The sequence below is a fragment of the Bombus bifarius genome, unplaced genomic scaffold (genome assembly GCF_011952205.1).
Source record: "Bombus bifarius isolate JDL3187 unplaced genomic scaffold, Bbif_JDL3187 scf7180000007973, whole genome shotgun sequence".
NCBI lineage: Eukaryota > Metazoa > Arthropoda > Insecta > Hymenoptera > Apidae > Bombus > Bombus bifarius.
In genome coordinates this window covers 90,122-109,666 of record NW_022884359.1, presented here as the reverse complement: position 1 = coordinate 109,666, position 19,545 = coordinate 90,122, and the positions used below count along the sequence as shown (strand labels likewise).

Here is a 19,545-nt window from a genome sequence, read left to right as displayed (position 1 = left end):
TTAATCTAATATTAGACAGGCTTAAGAGCTTATTATCAATTCAATGTTCGTGATCGTTTGACATAGGAGTTACATAGATTGCATTACAATTGTACAGCATCTAACGAAGTTAATGTTATACTGTAGCCTCTGTTATAACAATCAATTGTGCCTTGGCTCTGTTATTGAACGATGCTTTCAGAAACGCGACCAGAATCTTACTTTCCACGTCGCTTTTGTTACTTTTAAAGGAGAGCAACGCCATGTTTGATGCTCGTTCAGACGAATATTCGTCTTTTTACGATGTAGAATGACCGACGTAAAAAGAAATTGTAAAAGAAGTTAATTTTTAAGGATGAACAGAATACAAAGTTCAGCGTTGCGCGAAAGAGAGATTACAAAGCGATCTTTGAAAAAAATGTTCGGTAAAGGTCAGTCAAATTTAATTATATATTTAAATGAACCGCCGTTTAGCTGTTCGAATTGAATTTTAACATTTTAACAAAGATAACGTGTTAACGGATGATCGTGGTCTCTAACTCCGTTTACAATTTTACGAAAATTAAAAACTTTAACTTCGCCCCTACAACTTCGTGAAAATTTCGTTAAATTGATTAGAGGAGCAAATTTTGTCGAAAGCGAAAATGTTATATATCGAAGGAATTTAAAGTACTCGCGGAATTCGCGGCCTCTATTCCCACTCTGGCCATTACTTTGACATAATATTCCATCTTCGAATATCTATATTCGAAGGTCCCAAGATTTTCATACAAATTCTATGCTGAATTCGTCTATTAGCCTTTCAAAAGGTAGATGCTACGATACTGCAAATACTTTTATCGCCTTAAAGTAATTAACTTAATTATTTGTAATATTCGACATTTTAACGAGACGACCTTTATGTTATCAAAGCGATACGTGTTTTATAATATTCATAGTATTTCATTGAAAGCTGTGGCGGTTACATTTTTATTGAAAAAATTTATACGAGCAAATACCATAAACGATGAAAGGAATGTGTATAGAAAGATTGGTTTCCATATAACCTGGATTCGCAACCTGAGAGTCACGATCCCCAAAGGGGTCGCAGAGCTTTTTCCAGGGGGTCGTCACGTGTATTTTTAGTCGTAATTATTTTTATAAAAAATTTTATCCTTAAGATTTTCAATATGAGAAATTATTATATTCTACTACCGGTTATAAGAGTGAATTTTCAAGAATATAAAATAATGGGACGAGCGTGGCAAAAAATATCAGGCTTATAAAAATTGACATGTCGATAAAATTAAAATGTCTCTTTCGAAATTCTAGCCTGAAGCATTTGTGACGCACTGGTTTCCAATTTTGCATAGAGGCGAAATTATTTCATGCATAACTGCATTTGGTATATGAATCCCAAAAATCATGAAAATAGAACAGGATATTACCTTTCAATTCAAATGCAATGTAAATGTAGAGTAAATGTAATGCAAAGTAGAACGTGTGTGACAAAGTTTAATATATTTAATATATTCTTAAATCAATGATATATAATTGCGTTTCCCCGTGGTAAGCTTTATATTTTTCCAAGAATTCTCAGTGTGTGCTTTCAAACCATGCTGATTTCACTTCACGATTTTAATAAACTGGAACATGCGTGTAATAAACGTACTTTTATACTTTTACGTTATATAACGAAAAATAAACAAAATTGATTCCTCTCATAATTCCATTTAAAAGAAAAACACGGGCTGCAGTATAGTTGGGTTGTGTGCTCGGTGAAAAATAGATTATATTAAAGAAAAGTAATTTTTTCGCAATATTTCATCTTCCTCGCAATAATTTTGTTTTGCTTAATAATTCACAAATGGAATTGACAGATATAACGCAGAAAAGTTGTGTTATACGCGAAGATCGTATTTATTCCGTCACTTTATGGAAATTCTGAAACCTCTAATTATAAAAAAACCCAATTTATTTTCCTTTAATCCAAAGTATTTTATTTCGCTTTTGTTTTTATTGGCAAACAAGTAAAATCGTCGAAGCAAGTCAAATATTTAGAATTAAACGTTTCATATTCAAATCAATAAAGAGCAGACGCTGTTACATTGCGGCCAAGCGATAGCAAGTTGATGAAAATTTGTTTATGCTTGTTTACCCGAATTCATTGGCTTCTGCGTTCCATAGCCTAGTTATTTTCGCTAAACTTTCATAACGAATAATAAAAGGATAAAACGACACGTAAAATAACTATAAAATATACGGCCAAAATATATGATGTAATACGTTGGGAGAACTCAACAGATGAAAATGGCTTTTGCAAACACGCCTCCTAAAATGCCTCACAAAAATTTTATAGATACTCCTACAACACTTTCTTTATGTTCGTAAAACGTAGACATGATTTATGTACGATGATGCTTGGTCACATTTTCCTGGCATTAGGTATTGGGAACGCTTAATACCTTCAAAAGTAATGTACTACAAACTCTTATATGTAGCTGTATAAAATATTAACTATTCATACTTTTTTATACGATTTAAGAACCTTTTCCAATTTATCTTCGTGTTGTATTATATTAAAATCAGAATGATTTAAACTGCTCGCCATTTACATGATACAACATAGGTACGGGAGACGAAAGTGCTGAATGCAACGCGGAAACCTGTTGATACAACTGTTATCTCGGTTAAACTTCTAAAATGCTATTGAAACTTCCACTTTATACGAAAAAAACAGCAAGGGTAATTACGTTTAATGGTTGAATGCGATTCGGCTACAATTATTGTTTTCCACCTTAGGGCTTGAACAGTTTCATTAAACCATGACTTCGTTTAAAGCGGAATGGCATAATTTTATCCTGATTTAGTCGCCTCCCTTATATTTGTTTAACAGTCTACGAGGTATATTTACATTTTTAACTCCGTTTTGGGAAAATACCTTTTTTTAGAAATTATTCGTTAGGAAAGAAATTATTCTCTTATCGTGAAGCAGATGTTACAAGAAATTCTCACATTTTCCAAAGAATCGAAAACAAATCCGAGTAATCGAATAAAACGTCCGCCGTTGAAACATCGTATATACGCGATACGATAATTGCCGGCATAATTAGACATAATTGTTTTAAAACCAGACAGTCCGGATAACACCGTGGAGAAATTAATCAGCTTGTACATACGTCGTTAATTAGCGAAATTAAGCGTATCCGGTATATCGAGGACCATGGCTAGGATAAACCTCGATATTGTGCTGCATTTTAAATAGGTCCAAGAATTTTGATGGCCGCCCGTGCATTTATTACACGTTGGCTTGCTTTATCGATCGTGGTGTTTAATTATTTTTAACTACGATGTGCGCCAAGTCATTAATGCAGTATAAACTTTTCACCGTCGCTGGCTATCTGAAACCGTGAAGTGTGAAACATCGATACCGTTCAGATCTCTCTTTCTCCCTCTTAACAACGTGAACCGTTGTTGTTGCGTTAAAAGAGATAATAAAATTGAGAAATCGGAAAACGTTCATCCCTTGTTCCATTTATTTCACGCACTTTATCTCGATAAAATAAGTCTATGTTTGTGGCATATATACCGCGATATTTTATCGATGATCTATCTAAATGCTATGAGCAAAGTGTTGCTTAATGCCCATAAAGTGCCGGTTAAAAGATGTCGTTATGGTAAAAGTGTACATAATACACAGAAAGGAATTTTCAATTTTTATGGTAAAAGCTTATAAAACCAGGGCACCCGCGAAAAGCCATTGCAAATTTCACATCTACCGATCATTATTCATTTGTACCAAAATGGACTGTATCAAGTAGGTTCTGCCATCTTCGTAAATTTTATTTGTATCAATCACATATATAACTATTAATTCTCTGCCGTTTACAAACTAACCGACTTCTTCAAAGATGTTGTTCAAAAAATGCCAATTATTTTAATTTTGGATAATTAAATTACCAAATATATCGATTAAAAGAATTCCTTCTTCCATTTCTTTTCCCTTTCCTTTATGTAGACTTTTTGTTTGTTAGCGTTAAATAACATTTAATGATAATTAATTAATTATTTATCCGAAGTAATACTTTTATTTTACTAAATCTCAAATACATATACGCATAATGCTTGATATGATTAAGCAGAATTCAACGTGATTAATAATTAACGACTACGATTATAAAATAATTTGTGGAATGAATGATGCTTGTGATCATTGGATAATTAATAGCCATGATTACGAGGTAATAGAATTCAGTCAAACAGATACAGCTATCGAATACAATTGATTCGATAACTACAAAATGCCAACCGTGAAATCATACGAATCACAGGGAAGCTGAGTGAACTAACAATAGCAAAATTCGAATTCCCTAGACGCTTCTTAGAGCTGGAGATTTGCGGAGTTTGATTAGTTCAGATCAAATAACATCATCGGCTATTAGCTTGTCCCTGTCATTTGCTCTAATATTACTTATATCAAGAATATTGTATCGAATCGTCGAAAAAGTACCTCGATCAAGCGTAATCACAGAACGATTCACAACTGTCTGTAAAGGTAAAAACCCTACAAACACGTACCACGACGCAATTAACGTCGTTTCATCAGCCAGATCCTCAAATTGTCATTTCGCTGGCAAACGTATTTGGCGAAGTCGCCGCGTTCTAATTCCGTTTTGAAACGTGACAAACAGGAAGCAACCCTTCATTAGTTACAGCAATTAATGGAATTGACTGGACACGAACTCTGAGAAACAGGTTATTTGTGTCATTGCGCGTAGCATTAGAGAAAATGATAAACCAGACAGGTTTCGATAACGTGGAAATTATTAATGAAATTCCGTTTGGATTATTTCGGTCAAACATTTGTAATTCCATGTCGGAACCATGTCGGATGAAGCATTATTACAGTTGAAGTTTCGCTTTTCTCTGTCAATCGATGCTAAAGAAACGTTGAATTTAAAGATAATAAATAACGTTATGGCGAAGTACATGATAGCACGACGCATAAGATATGACAATAAGCAATGATAACGTTATCTCGTATAATGCAACGTTACATATAGTAAGCGCAGCACAAACTGTTAGCGTTAGAAGCTGATCCTGCTACATTTAGTAGAAAAATTATGGCTAAATGTGTCAAACAAATCGATCTCTCTATGTAAAGGAGAAACTCAATTTTCACGGAAAGAAATTCTTTTATATAGGGAGGAACATAAAAGTTTAATAATGTAACTACCATACAGAAATAACGTTAGAGGGAGATTCTGTGGAAGTTGAAATCGTTCTTTCTCCGCTGACAGAAGCTTATTTTCTCTGTGGCAAAGCTGACGATCAATCATTGTTTTTCAATACCTAAATTACATTCACCACAAGTGACTGATGGTATTTATCTAGTATGGTGGCTTATATGCATCCCCTAGATAAAGGGGTATAATGGAACACGTGTTGCGCTCGCTGCTTCTATCTTATCGAGCTGAATAAAGTACAAGCAAGCTGTTAACGTATTTTAAAGAACCAGATGAATTGCCTGCCGCGTGATCTTCAAGATACATATGTCACGAATAAATGAACGATGATATAGTCGTATCTAAAAAATATTATTACTTCAAATAAAGACGTACCTGGTTTGAAGAACGTGCTTCTGCAGCTTAGTAACGGCGAATAAAATAAGTTAAAAGTAAAAGGAAGTGTTTCTTTTTCAGTAGGATGCAAGTTGAAGAAAATAATTTCTGAAGTTGTTGATGCAGGGTAATGGAAAATCGTCGAAAGTTTTCAACTTAAAGTTCATAGATTTCGATATTGAGGAGATTTAGGAAAGTTTGTAGAGCAAAGTGAAAGTGATAAAGTGCAGGTTAACAACCCGGCAAGGAGTTACCTCGAGGTCATCGATACTTTAGAAAATGACTCGGCAACTTTTTCTTTTTTTAACTGAAAAAAAATTTGCACCGGATACATTCAACGTAGAATTTGAAGATTAAAGGCGATCTTGCGAATCATCGATAATTAAATTGCGAAAGAATTTTATCCATAAAATATATTTTAATCTACGCTGAACTACTTTCTACTGAAAACTTTCGAAATTTTATGAATTCTAGTTTGCGTAGGAAATTTTACATCATCGCGTAACAATAGCGCATTGTTGTTTTATTTTCTAGCTAAAGCTACGATGAAATTTGTAATCTTATTCCGAGTCAATTTATTTGCCAAATTTAATATATTATAAACGATACATCTATAGATATATGTATAGGTGAATATATTCATCTCGTCATTTTCATCATAATAAACGTGAAACCTTATGAATTTCTGTATTATACGTCATTTCCCAGTGAAATCAGTTCTATAACTCACACTACAATACATACGTATGTGCATAATTAATACAAATCTATATAATAGCTCTTCCATTTTAAAAAATGCATATAATAATTCAGTTTCGAAATTAAAACGAGAATACACATACACAGGTACAGCAATAGTAACGTGTTACTGTGGTTTTGCATATTAGTTCATTTAGGTATATAATTATTAATTATTGCAGATAATTGAATGTAATTGATGACAATTGACTGAGCAAATGCGAGTTGCAGTTTTGATCTAACTGGGAGGAGACATGTATATTGAAAGATGAAAACCGGATCGATTGAATATTCATTAGAGAATCCGAAAAAAGAGAAAGGGAAAAAATGAGACTGTAATTTGATTAAAATACAATTTCTTTGTTTGGTATTCTTCGTGTTCAATCCTCCTTTTTTTAATTTAATAAAGAAACTAAAGAATATTTTTATAAAATTATATCGCATATTTTAATAAAATTGTCGTTTCATGTTATTCATGTGTTTTATGATTCGGTGCATTTATAGGTCAATTTGAAATATTCTGCATCATAATATGGAAAGAAGTACGAAATATAAAGATAACTAAAATCAACTGTGACCCCTTCGTTATTTTAGGCTGCAGGAAATGAAATTCTCGCTTTTTTTAAATGAAGCTTTGTTTTACGAACTAAGAAGAACGTCATCGTGAATCTACAACGAATAAATTTTCTCAATTGGCAAAACTCTTCTGAAACGTATATACGTAAATATTGGATCCCCTACGAAATTAGAATATTAGCAGACTAATATTATAGGCATCGAATTTTATTCCATCGATGTTCAATTATTAAGGAGCTTATTAACCAAATTAAATCGCATAAATATCACTATCGTTGGTTACTAAACAATTGCCAATTTTCACCAGCGATATCGTCATCAGATGTACTAAATGCACAAACACATTGAAATGGCAAAGAAGAATGCGCTACGAAACGGCAAGCGCTTCGCCGCGTAATCCCGATACAATTAACTTCGTTCAACTTCGTAGCAACCGAGTTCGAAACAAGTAGCAATCGCACGAAGCAACTGCAAGCAGCAATATTCGCACGAGAACGGCCGTCCTCCTTAAGGGCATCGTCTGACAATGAGAGGAGAAAAACGGGCCATTGAAAAAATTGGCAAAAAAGATAACGCAATTATGTTCTTCCCCTGCAGTTGACTGGAATCCTGCGTCGTCTCGCTAATCACAAGTCGACGAGTTTCGCTGTTTAGAAACGGCTACGCTTTAACGACCAGCCAGGGTCCCATTCAGTGAGCACTCTATTCCCTTTGGCCATTTATATTCAGTCAAAGATTTCCGTATATACCTGGACCTACGATGAAATTTCAATACGGCGCGAATTGCAAACCGGGGTAGATTCTGAATTAAAGTAAATTAACATACGAGATGACTATGGAATGAAAATTAGTTTGATAGATGAGCCTTAATCACAATTAGTTTAACACGATATTAGCTGTGACGCGTTTACACGATTCACTATGTATAAACATGATTCACGATTTTATAAATACAGAGTGATAAACGACCAAAATGGAACCGTACAAATTCTCTCATTTTGCTTCTTTTACAACTTCCGCGGTTTATTCCATATCGCTCCCCTTCCAGTTAACGCGTTCACAAACATAGCTGTTATAGTTTCGCGGAAATAGAATTGAAAAGGGCGACATATTGTTGCCCATATTATCCAATATTAATAGCATCGGCTGTCGCCACGCGTGTAAAGAACGAGTTCCGACAAAGATTTCTCAAGTAGCTTGCATCTGTTAGAAAACTTGGAGAGCAAACCGCCGGTAATTTATGGAGGATACAAACGGTTCGATCTCTTGCTGGCTTCGTAATATATCACGTAGAACGCAAAGGATGCTAGCACTCGGTGTCAGGTGTAGCAGATTTCACCCCTGTTGCAAAATGTTGGTTGTAGCGTTTGTTGTTTGTCGTCCGATGCAAGTCTAAAGTTTTTATAATAGTTTCTCTGGCGATTCTCACGCCTCTTAAACTTTTGTTGACACTTTTTAAAATCCAAACATTTTTAGTGGACGCATTATCATTTATCTTCTCTCTATGACACGTACGCGTCTTTCGACACGATTCTATCGTCCAGGTAAAACCTCTTATTATCAATCGATCCTCGTAACGTTAAATTGTGGCAGAAGAATGTGACTAGAGGTTACAGATAAAAATGTCGGGCATTTTTTAAAGCGAAGAACACTCCGCCAAAGGAATCTCTATTTAAAAAATTACCCGGTCTAGATTTAAAGAGCGAACTTTCACAACTTTCGCGGCAAGATTTATGAAACTTCGAGACTTCTTCCAAAATGCTTTGGTACGTGAAGACGCTCGGTTACGAAATCGCTCATGCGTTAGAATTTAGCTAGCTAGCTAGTTCCATGGTGAGATAATATTCGAAATCACTTTTGAACCGTCCCTGCGGCCAAGATTCTTTCGCGTTTATAACTTCTTGGATTATGATTTATTTCCATTTATTAATACGCGTCAAATAAGCATGAATTTTCGGTTGCTTCTGTCGACAACTGGCGACAACCGATTTTTCCAACATTCTTCAATTATTTTTGGTCCAGTAATTATATTTAAAGTATGCGAGCCATTTTTATAATTTCAAAGAAACTTGCTTTTGTGGAGTAAATGTAGTAAATTAATTCGTCCTTAATGAAATTTCGAAATTGCTATTAAATTAACAACTAGAAGTTCGATATAAGCAGTAGGATGGAAATTATGGTGGAATATTCGAAGTATCAGATCGATGATAATTAGAGACATCGTATGTTACAGATATCGATCTACGTTAATGAAATATTTTCTAGTTTATGAATGAAATATCGTACACTAAGGAAGTTTCGTAAGGAAGTTTCTTACCGATACATCGAAATCATTAAAAATTTTCATGAGCTTAAATTTCATCTTGAGTTGCGTGATGGAATCTAAATCGAAGCTAATATTTTCTCGTTAATTGAGAAAAGAAATAATAACGTTATATCGGCCAGGGTTTATTTACACTAAGTCCTTCATTGTAATCCAACATTTATGGCAATCAAGCCATCCGTCTTACCGAGATATATCCTCGAGGGCAGATCTGGCCTTCCTGCGGATAAATCATCCCGGAGGCATCGGGACAGATGTCTCGTCACGTCGTGTCGACCTACCCACCGCAACCCACACGAGGAAGAAAAGCAATCGGTTACACTACCGGAGAATCGGGTTTAGTGTATCAGAAGTTAATGTGCAATAACAATGATATGATTATCAGGATAGCCTAATAAAAACGTGGAATAGAATTTCTTTCAGTTTTTTACGATCTAAGATATTTATCTTTTTCTTTCTTATTTTTGTTTACAATTTGGAAATATTTGAACTCTAAACGTGAGAATTGGCTTTCCAATTATGGCAAATAAGTGGCACGATAATTTAAGTAATCCGACGATTAACGTGATAAAATGAAGATGGCAAAAAGAAAACTTTCGAACAGTTAGGTAAATAAAAGTTTATGAAATAGTAAAAAAGAAAATTAAGATAAAGCGTGCTGAAGCCTTTAAACGTGTTAAGCGCAACAATCTACCTACCACGACACCTAATTTAATATCCAGCTTCTCGAGTCGGATTCGTATCAGGCAGTCACGGCTCGAACCAACTTTTCCTGGATATTTTCCCGTTAACCTTGCCTCTATTCCGGTCGGTCCGATAGTCAATTAACAAAATGTTCACCCGAATCTCGCGGGCCTTGCCTCTCAAATGAACCCTTAATTGTATATTTGTACGTGCAATCAGTGTGTAGTTCAACTGATCGTAGCAGCTAAACGACACTCTGCCAGGCTGTAATCGCCGTTTCGGCAAATTGAAGGAAACTTTAGCCATCCTGGTTATAGCCACCTTCGCAGGTGGACTCGAATTTCCATTCGAAACAGGCGAAAAAAAACTGCTCTAGACTTTCATGGCGTGTACTACCGTGGAATTGATCTCGTTGTAAATTCGTAAAACGGATAACATTATATGAAGAGAACAGGGAGTACCATCAAAGTCAGTTTTATTACGAAAATGGAATATTAATAATTTACTCTACCGATAAAGAAACAAGATTCGGTGAATTTAACGGTATCAAGTGAATGATATCAAGTTTATTGGGAATAAAAGAATTATTTTACATTATTATAATCCATTTTAGTTAAATTTTAGTTAGATCCAGCCTTGTTATCGATACTGTAACGTAAACTTACACCAATCAGAAATAGTAGAAGCGAGTAGAATGAGGTCATTCCTTGTTTCGTTGCAGTGAAGGATACGACATAGATATTTCAGCTCTGCAACCCTTTGTGATCTGATAGTTCTGTAATTGCAGTTGTCGTCGATAAAATCCACTATACGCTGTAAACTTATTATCCCTGATTTTCAAATGATAAAAATTCTAATATTAATTATTAATATCAAATTTCTAATTGCCTTGTCGCCTATGCAAATGTTAAAGTCGAAGTATACGTTTGATTTAAAAGGCGAACGATTCGATCCTTAAATTATAGTAATTCCTGTATTCTCTTTTGATATAAAATACGTTCGTAACAATCATGCACATACGTGCGTTAACAAAGGGATAGAAGAGGTAACGGTAACGTTCTCTTCTTAATTTGGATTTCTAGAGAATAGTTGTTACTCGGACCAAGGTACACAGAGCCCCAAATATTTTATACTTACCATCGGTGTTCCGCTTTCCAACATTACTCTTACATTATTTATTCGCGATCTTCACGGAGGGACCAAAAACCTGTTCAAGCTGAGAACATGCTTTATCACTTTAAATACTTCGTCGATGTTGATATATGGCATAAAACCAATCTCTTCCGAAAGGGTTAACAATTTCACTATCGTTCCAGACTAACGCATAATTTTTGAAACTCAGGCGCAGAAGCTCGATCAAATTACGTTGCTTACTCGAGAGTACATTTCGCAGAATTCGTTGCATAAACCTCCTTCGGCTATCGTAACACTTTGCAATTCACAGTTACATTCGATCCAGTGGAAAACCAGAATGAAATTCATACGTAGTTATGAACGAGACAACTGTTTAGTCTTCAACGGGGAACGCGTGAAAACTTCGACGCGTATAGTTAGCGAATCGTGTCAATTTTGAACGAGCAACGTTATATCGGCTCATGCTGATCCTCGGTAGTTGTAGAGAACGTCTGAATATTAGCGTCATACGTCGCTCTCTCTTTCCCTTCTCTCACTTAAATTCTATGGATTCTATCGTCCCGAGTTAATTGAACGACACTGTGTGTATCGTTTAACTAAACCAGATACAACGGAACAATTGTTAGAACGTACACAAGAAACGATCGCTTGAGATTTTCCGCAGTCTCCTCGGGAAAACTCAACAGATACAAGTTTTATAATTAAAACGGAGGAATAGCTGCATCTTATTTTAACGATATATTTACAATTTGAATTTGACGATTTATTAAATTTAAATTTATTTAATTGTATGATTAAATTACGCCAAGATAATTAAGCAAGTTGACGTTCGTAAAATATTGTAGATATCTGGAAGTTTTAATAAAAATAAAAGAAATAAGAATTTTAATAATATTTTAGAATGAAGCAATTTACAAAAGCCTCGGATCTTATCTTGTCTGAATCCTCAAAGTACAGCGGATTCGAAACATCGTGGCAAAGAAAATACGTTTGGAAGATACTTTGGCATATCGTCGAACATACAAATCGCTGGTCGTCATTTAACCGCGCCATTTAAAAATTATCCGATTATGTACTCAAAGTCTTTCTTTTAGTAAGTATTTAACAATGATCATCGGCAAGTAGGAATAATCGTCATGCAACGGAAGTAGTTGCTCGCTAAGAAGAACCTTTGCATTCTCGTCGCACAGTCATGTCATTAATAGGATTTTTAAAATAAGAAGACGGAGGACAGAGGAGGCACTTTTTAAAAACCGTAGCAAATATAGGGTTTCGTATAAGAATACTTCTTTTACTTGTTCTCAATCTTTCTGCAATTGTTAGCTGGAGAAAAGATAAAACCCTATTAAGTATTATATTAATCTTTCTGCACAAAGAGATGACTAATATTAAAATTATAAATCCACATTGAAAAAGAAGGATACAAATTATGAGTTTACCTTCTTCTTTCTGACAAATATATTTTTTATATTTTTATTCAATATTGTGATTGAATTCCAGACTGTTCTGGAATATGATACACTCGGGTATCGATATTCTCGTTTCCCCACGTTATGTTTTCCGAGTCATCGATAAAACAGCAGTATCCGAAGTTTAATTTTTCAAAATTATTTCCATTTAACAGCATTCAGCAATTACGCGTAGAATACCTATTACGAGAATAATATTTTAATAAAAATTTATTTCAAACGTTTTTTATTTCAATATCTACAAGCAACAATTTACTAATACCTTTTGCAATTATTTTCACAATTAATCGTCGGAAAATTGATTTTCTTTTAGAAAAATAATTCGAATATTAAATGAGTAGAGTAAACGAAATTGTGGAAAGAGAGTAAATATGTTACAAAAGAGATTTAGTATAGCGGCGCATAGTATAATACGAAAGTAATTAACGTAACACTTTTAACACAATTGAGGCGACAGCGTTACATGCAGCTGTTACAGAATGCCACGGTCCCCTTCGATTTTCGAACATGTTTGCGTAAAACGATTGCTTCGTTTCACTGGATCATTATTTCCGCTACCAATTCGCATTTATGTACACGGAATGAGCTGTACCTATGGCGATCGTAGAATTCACAGGAATTCGAATATCATTACCAGATAATATATTAGTCACGTTTATCTACAGAGTTAAACGCAGTATGTAATGGACAAAAGAAAGTTTAGAATATTAATGACTTTTTTTATCATTTTGTTAATAGTCGTCTGTTCTGCAATATATCGCTCTTGTCAGATGTAATAACATTTTATAAAATTACATCGGAGTCCGTACGTGTGCATTTATTGCATTATGTTCATAGAATCATTTTTCACTTTATTTTATTACTCATTCGTATCATCTTTTCCAGAGACAGCGAGTAAAATATATATTATGCGTATAATACAGAGAATACAACGTACCGTGTCTTCTACTATAGGAGAAAAAAACGTGTTTAAATAATGGTCTAACAAATTCAGATAACAATGTTCAGGTAATAGAGTATTCTATTCATAATGAAGTATTACGTCGTGGGAAAAGGTGTCCAGCTTGTAATATACAAAGACACGCTTCGTTCTAGATACTCTTATACATGTTGCACACGTTAGAAAGTAGTCTACTAATTAACGAAACAATATTGTATAATCGTCGTTCCTCTAACAATGAACAAACGAACAGATCGTTTGTGTATTACGCTCTATTTAATAAGAATTTAAAATTGATTCATTAAATTAAAAAATATGTATGATCTGTAATGTGGACATTGAGAGATATCGATGAAACTCCAAAATTTGGAATCCAAAGTGTATTTAGCATGCAAATTTACTTTACAGATATAGAATCAACAACTCAGATTGATATTACTCGTGGTCGAGGATTAAAATATAAAAGATATTGAAATAATAATTGCAAAATTATTGATATTTTTATATTGTTAGCTGTTTAGCGTAGATGCGAGTTTCCGTTTTGTCACGTCGAGAATGTCGACCCTTTCTACTCGAAATATACATCGAACTCGTATTCCACTTCCAGAAAGGTGTAACTCGAATTAAATTCCTCCCACATCGAAATAATATATTGGAAAAAACTTGAAGTAACTTGCTACAAAATTTCCTTCTCTACGACCTACTTCGCTCGATTCAAATTCTGCTTCCGCTGGAAGAAGAGATGGATGATAATAGAAATTCTGATCTTTTAAAACCCACCACGATACGTCTTCTCAAACTCAAAAGGGATGAACCACGCAACGAATATCGAGAAATTTCTGCGATCAAAAACAAGAACCTAACACCAATTCCACTTTCATTTTTCAGAACGAACCGCGACATCGACGTTGCACTAAACGGATTCGAAACGAGCGACAACTACACGCCACGAAAATATCGCAATTTGCTGCTGCGAAACGTCGAAAGATTACAAAAAATCTCGTGAGATCGCTGAAAAAATCCTCGAAATTCGCACGCTAACCAAAGGGATACTGCCTTTAATTTCGCCACTCGGATAGATTTTCCATTGGCGGAAAAAATTTCTCGGTTGTATGTCGGGCAGAGTTGATTTACAGCGGCCGAGGTTTCTCCGATGGTCGACTGTTCCACGGACCGGAGCAATTCTGTCGGTTGGTGCCGCGGGGGACTCCGCGTCGTGCTCACACTTTGCCGCCGAATTTCACTTTTTATTCGCTGCAGCCAGACGCAAATGCATCCGGGGAGTTAAATTATTATTTTGCAACGGAAGTCGGGGAATAAACCCCACTGTACCTGAGCCACGCGCTCAATGAAACTTGGAAAAGCTGCAGAACGATGGAAGGGGTGGAAACAAAGAACGCAGCGCATGACGTCCAACCATCGGCCATTTATACCTTCGCGATATTGTGCATCGTGGCGAGGAGAACGGGGCAGAGCCAGCAGAAAAAAGCGGGGAGAAAGAATTAAGTAAGATTAAATTGATAAGCTGCATAACAGACAACGTCAAAGTGGCGTTCCCTTATCGAACTTTTATATCTCGGCCAAGATTATCGTCACGGAGATCGACCATGTTACCTTCGTGTTCGCCAAGTGTACGACACGATAAATATGCGAGCGAGATGCGATTTCGTTAATAATTTTACAAAATGTTAACAGAATGTTTGCATGATCGCGATAGAAACTGCTGAAATAATATAATTATTTCCGATGATGTGCGAAATATTTGCGTAGATTTGTTTAAAACGACTATAGACACAAAATATAATGACGATTAAATTAATGAAATTTTAGTAGTGGGAATATTTATATTTCCTGTTTGGGGATTGCGATGAATCAGTTTAATTAAATCTGTTATCCGATTGTTAAACGTCATTATCGTTTTATCGAAATTATATTAGAAATTACGTGAATTAATTCTACGTTTATATCGATCACAGGTTTTAACGACTTACGCGAAAAATAAAGTATCAGTTTGTACGTACATCATGCTTATCGAACTGTCATGTGTTTTATTGGATAACGGATAACGCGAATTAAAATTACTACGGCCGTATCAAAAAATATGGAAAAATTGAAAATAACGTATTTACTATATTATCTACGATATATTCTTCTTATCTTTCTAGGCCGCTTCTATAAGAAAGCTCTATAATGTAAGCATAATTATGATCAGCCGGAGATACAGCAGTACGTACACTTTGGCCTAAGAGCAGTTTAGCGTACGAATTTACGATTATTTTTCCTTCTAAATATTCGTATTTCACGATGACCCCGTTTCTACATGGATTTTACGTGCTTTTGTTAAAATCAAAGGAATATTCGAATCAGCTATTTTTCTCATAGAGTGCCTATAGTTTTACTAAAATTAACAAGAATACTTCCGCTTCGCCATCTTCGCTCTTTATTAAATGTCACGGGAAAGTGCATCCTTGCGTTACATAAATTTATGCGCTATTTAAAATAACTATATCATCATCCGCATAAACGAGATGTCCAATATTTTGAAAGTTGCGTTACGTAAGCCAGATGCTTCTAAAAAATGAAACTTTAATGATATTATATATTTACTTTTCATATTTAGTATTTTATACTTTATCCAGTTTATGAATTCAGCCTAATCTCCAATTATCTTCAGTGATATGCACAGCTTTATTAGAACTAAACATGAAATTTTGCTGATAATAAATATGTTAATTCGATGCTGTCCTATTTTCCTTTTTTTTTTTTTTCTTTTCGTTGAAACTACTTTCTCAACTATTAGATTGTTACTACCTGACTGGAATTCACTATGACGCTTCAATCTTGTTACTTCAGCACCTTTTTCTTCCGTTAGACGTCGCAAGAAAGTGCATCTTTCCATATTATAAATTTCTAACGTCATTAACACAACGCTTCTAATAGAAAATTCTAATAATCTATTTTTAATAAATACCAAGCAAATATCTTCTTGATAATACGAGAAAATTATAGCTTCGGTAAAAATTAATAGCGTGACTGTCTCATCAGTGAACATCGTAGAAAATTGTATCTCTTTGATCCACTACTGCGACGTAACTGGATAATACACATCTCATAATAGAATATCGCCGTTTGATATTTATTGACAATCATGCTTTAATAAGTGCGATTGCAAAAACGCGTTCCATTGTTCTCTGTTCGTTATTATCCACACGCACGATAGTATCGTATCATTAAACGTAATAGAAACAACGTTTATTGAAAAACTGGAAATGGATTCTCGCTGAGATATTGCAAGGAAATAATCCTATGTACTTATAAAATATTGTCATCGATGGCGATCGATAGCTTGATAAAGTCAATAAGTTTTTGAATATCAAACGTGACGTTTATATTTTATATAAAATAAACACCTTTATTCACAATTTCCAAAGCGATATAAAATTTATACATGGACAATAAATCGTTAACTATTAAATGGCAGTATACGATGTTCAAGACTTTAAATGGCCCATAAGTTATCAAATAAATGTGAAATCCTTTCCAGTTAAATGAAAGTTTCGGCTTAAATTTCAAGATTCAGCTTCTCGTTCGTAAGAATGAAATTTATTCAAGGGGAAGAAAGGAAGATATAAAACACGGTAAAATTAATCGTCTCAGAAACCCTGAACTAACGAACGTTCTCATCTTGACGACTGTAATTCTTCGATTTAAAGAAGGACAGTGAAGCTAATCGACTGTGCAGTCGTTGGAAAACCGATGAAACTAAATCTGATAATCAGAAAATCAACGCTTCGTTTACCACGATAACTTCGAATAGAACGAGACTTCCCCGATGACCGGAAAAGAATCACCGGAAGCGATCGCTGTGCTCATTGCGGCGCAACTCCGGCAAAGACGACCATTAGCTCGAGGTACGCAGAATTTTCAAACGCGTTAACTTGCTCCAATATTTCGCCGCTCTAAGACAACTTTCAAACTGGAGTATTTGCCATAATCGAAGGTTCGAAATGGCAAAGGCGATAAGTGGCTTTGGTGGTTTCAGGTGTTCGAGTATGCGTGGAAGGTTGAAAGGATCGCAAAATTTTTGACAAAATATGGAAGTTACGTGGCTTTCTAGAAGCTTAAAAGCCTTCAGCGACGATAGCGAATTTTCGTGTTTCCAAACAAAGTTCAGAATCCTCTAATTTTATCGTTACGTCGATATCGTCAAATGCCACCGATTCGTTTAATTTCAATCAATTTTTGTATTAAGAAACTACGCTTCTTGAATTTAAAATTCCTTCGATTCGTCGACAAAGACTTTTTCCTTAAAGTAGGAAACATCAGGATTTTTAAACGAAGCTACCGTCACGCAGCAAACATGATTTCTCGACTTAATAAACTGGCTAATTAACCAATTGCAAGGTTAAATTGTGTGGAATGCGCTTTAACGTTGCAGAGTTCTTCAATTTTCTTCGCGATAAAGTAATCTCAAGACCACTCGACTATGTTTGACGAGTATACTCGCTCGCATGGAAAAGGTATACAATTACTTCGAGTACGGTAAAGAACCATTTAAATATCAAAGTAATAATTCATCGGCGTGTATATAACATGTAAGAAACAGTAGGATAAGACTTATTATAAGTTTAGCTCGTCTCGATCGAATATAACGCAAGAACATGTCCGTCTGTTATCCTAAACGCTTTTCAAATATCTTCCTGTCTTTGCTCGCTACTCAACGTCCATTTCTACGGCTATCCTAACGTTAGTCTCACCTTTCGATTCAAAACGAGCTCGGTAATAAATCAAATTAATTCCACTGCGTTCAACAAAAGGTAAAACTAGCTTCCATTCTTTACCAACAAACGTATCACCACGTTAAAACCGTTCGAGAAATCTTTCCCCGACTATAATCCCTCCGCTTCCTCGATTTCTTCAACGTCACTCTCTCCTCCGATCGTGCGAAACTAGGATAAACCTATTTTCCCCGTTGTATCACTCGGAACCACAAAATCACTGATCCGCGTACGATTTCAAATGTCTCGAAATTCGAATCGTCTGCGCGATTTCCACGCGAAAGCATCGAACGAACGTCCCTCAAAAGCTTCGATAAAAGTATTCTCTGCACCTACCTGGATGAGACGAGCTGGATCGTCGAAGTGGAAGTGGCGATGAAACGAAGGAGTCAACACACGAGGGCGACAACGACGACAAGGCGATGCTGCGACGATGACAAAGACAACGAGGAGAAGCTGCGACTTGGCCGATTCGCGATCGAGTGGAAGAGAAAAAAAAAGACGAATCGAGCGGGCTGATCACAAACAGCGAACGAGCGCACGACGCGATTGACGGACAGATGAAGCACAAAGTGCGCGCAGCGAGCTCCAGCTTCTCCTCTTTATACCCTCGAACTTGCACCTGTGCTTGCGCAGATCGGCCTCTTAAGCTTCGTCCACTCGGTTTCTTCGTCCGTTCGGCACGGGCCACCACGTGCTCTACTAAACGCGTTGTGTATCGATGCCTCGTGGATATTTCAAATCGAATCTTTCACGCTTTTCAACGATTCCTCGATTCTCGCTTCCACGTTTACCACCGACCACTGCACGCCGCCCCATCTTTCAGCCTCGCGTTGCTTCTCTCTCTGCTTTCCAGCGCTCTCCGTTCTTCCACGAGTAGCTGTTTCACTTTTCCATATATTTGAGCGAACTTTGACGACAAAAGGGAGACTGGAATTAAGCGAATAAGAAAGTAAAGCGATCGGTTTAGAGGAGCAAGGATCGCATGGTAAACGAAAAGTTTTGCTGGATAATGCGTGCAGTCCGGCGCAAGTTTCAACGTATACGTTGATAAATCAATAACAAAGGAAATTAGTGAAAATAATGGAATTTTATTTTTCCGCAAACCCGGGCAAACCGGGTAAAATAAAATACAAATTTTAAGAAACGTATCCGAACGAATCGAAGTAAATTATTTTACTCGCATAAATTACCACGAGTTGTATGAAGTACCATGTTCGATACGATCGATATCCGCTTCGATAAATTCTTCGAGCAACGAGATGATATTTGGATAAAATCCAAAAATTAATTAGATAAGTAGGTGGAAGTAATCGTAGCTTGT

General features: G+C 35.6%; 1 protein-coding gene across 1 annotated transcript in view; it reads right to left on the bottom strand.

Annotated features, from left to right (window-relative positions):
• The window catches only part of LOC117216742 (calexcitin-2), a 43,505-nt gene extending 24,742 nt beyond the window's left edge, over positions 1-18,763 (bottom strand). Inside the window, exon 1 of the mRNA XM_033463709.1 lies at positions 18,558-18,763. The gene's annotated coding sequence lies outside the window, so the exon portion shown is untranslated. The remainder of the gene's footprint in view (positions 1-18,557) is intronic.
• Between the last annotated feature and the right edge of the window lie 782 nt (positions 18,764-19,545).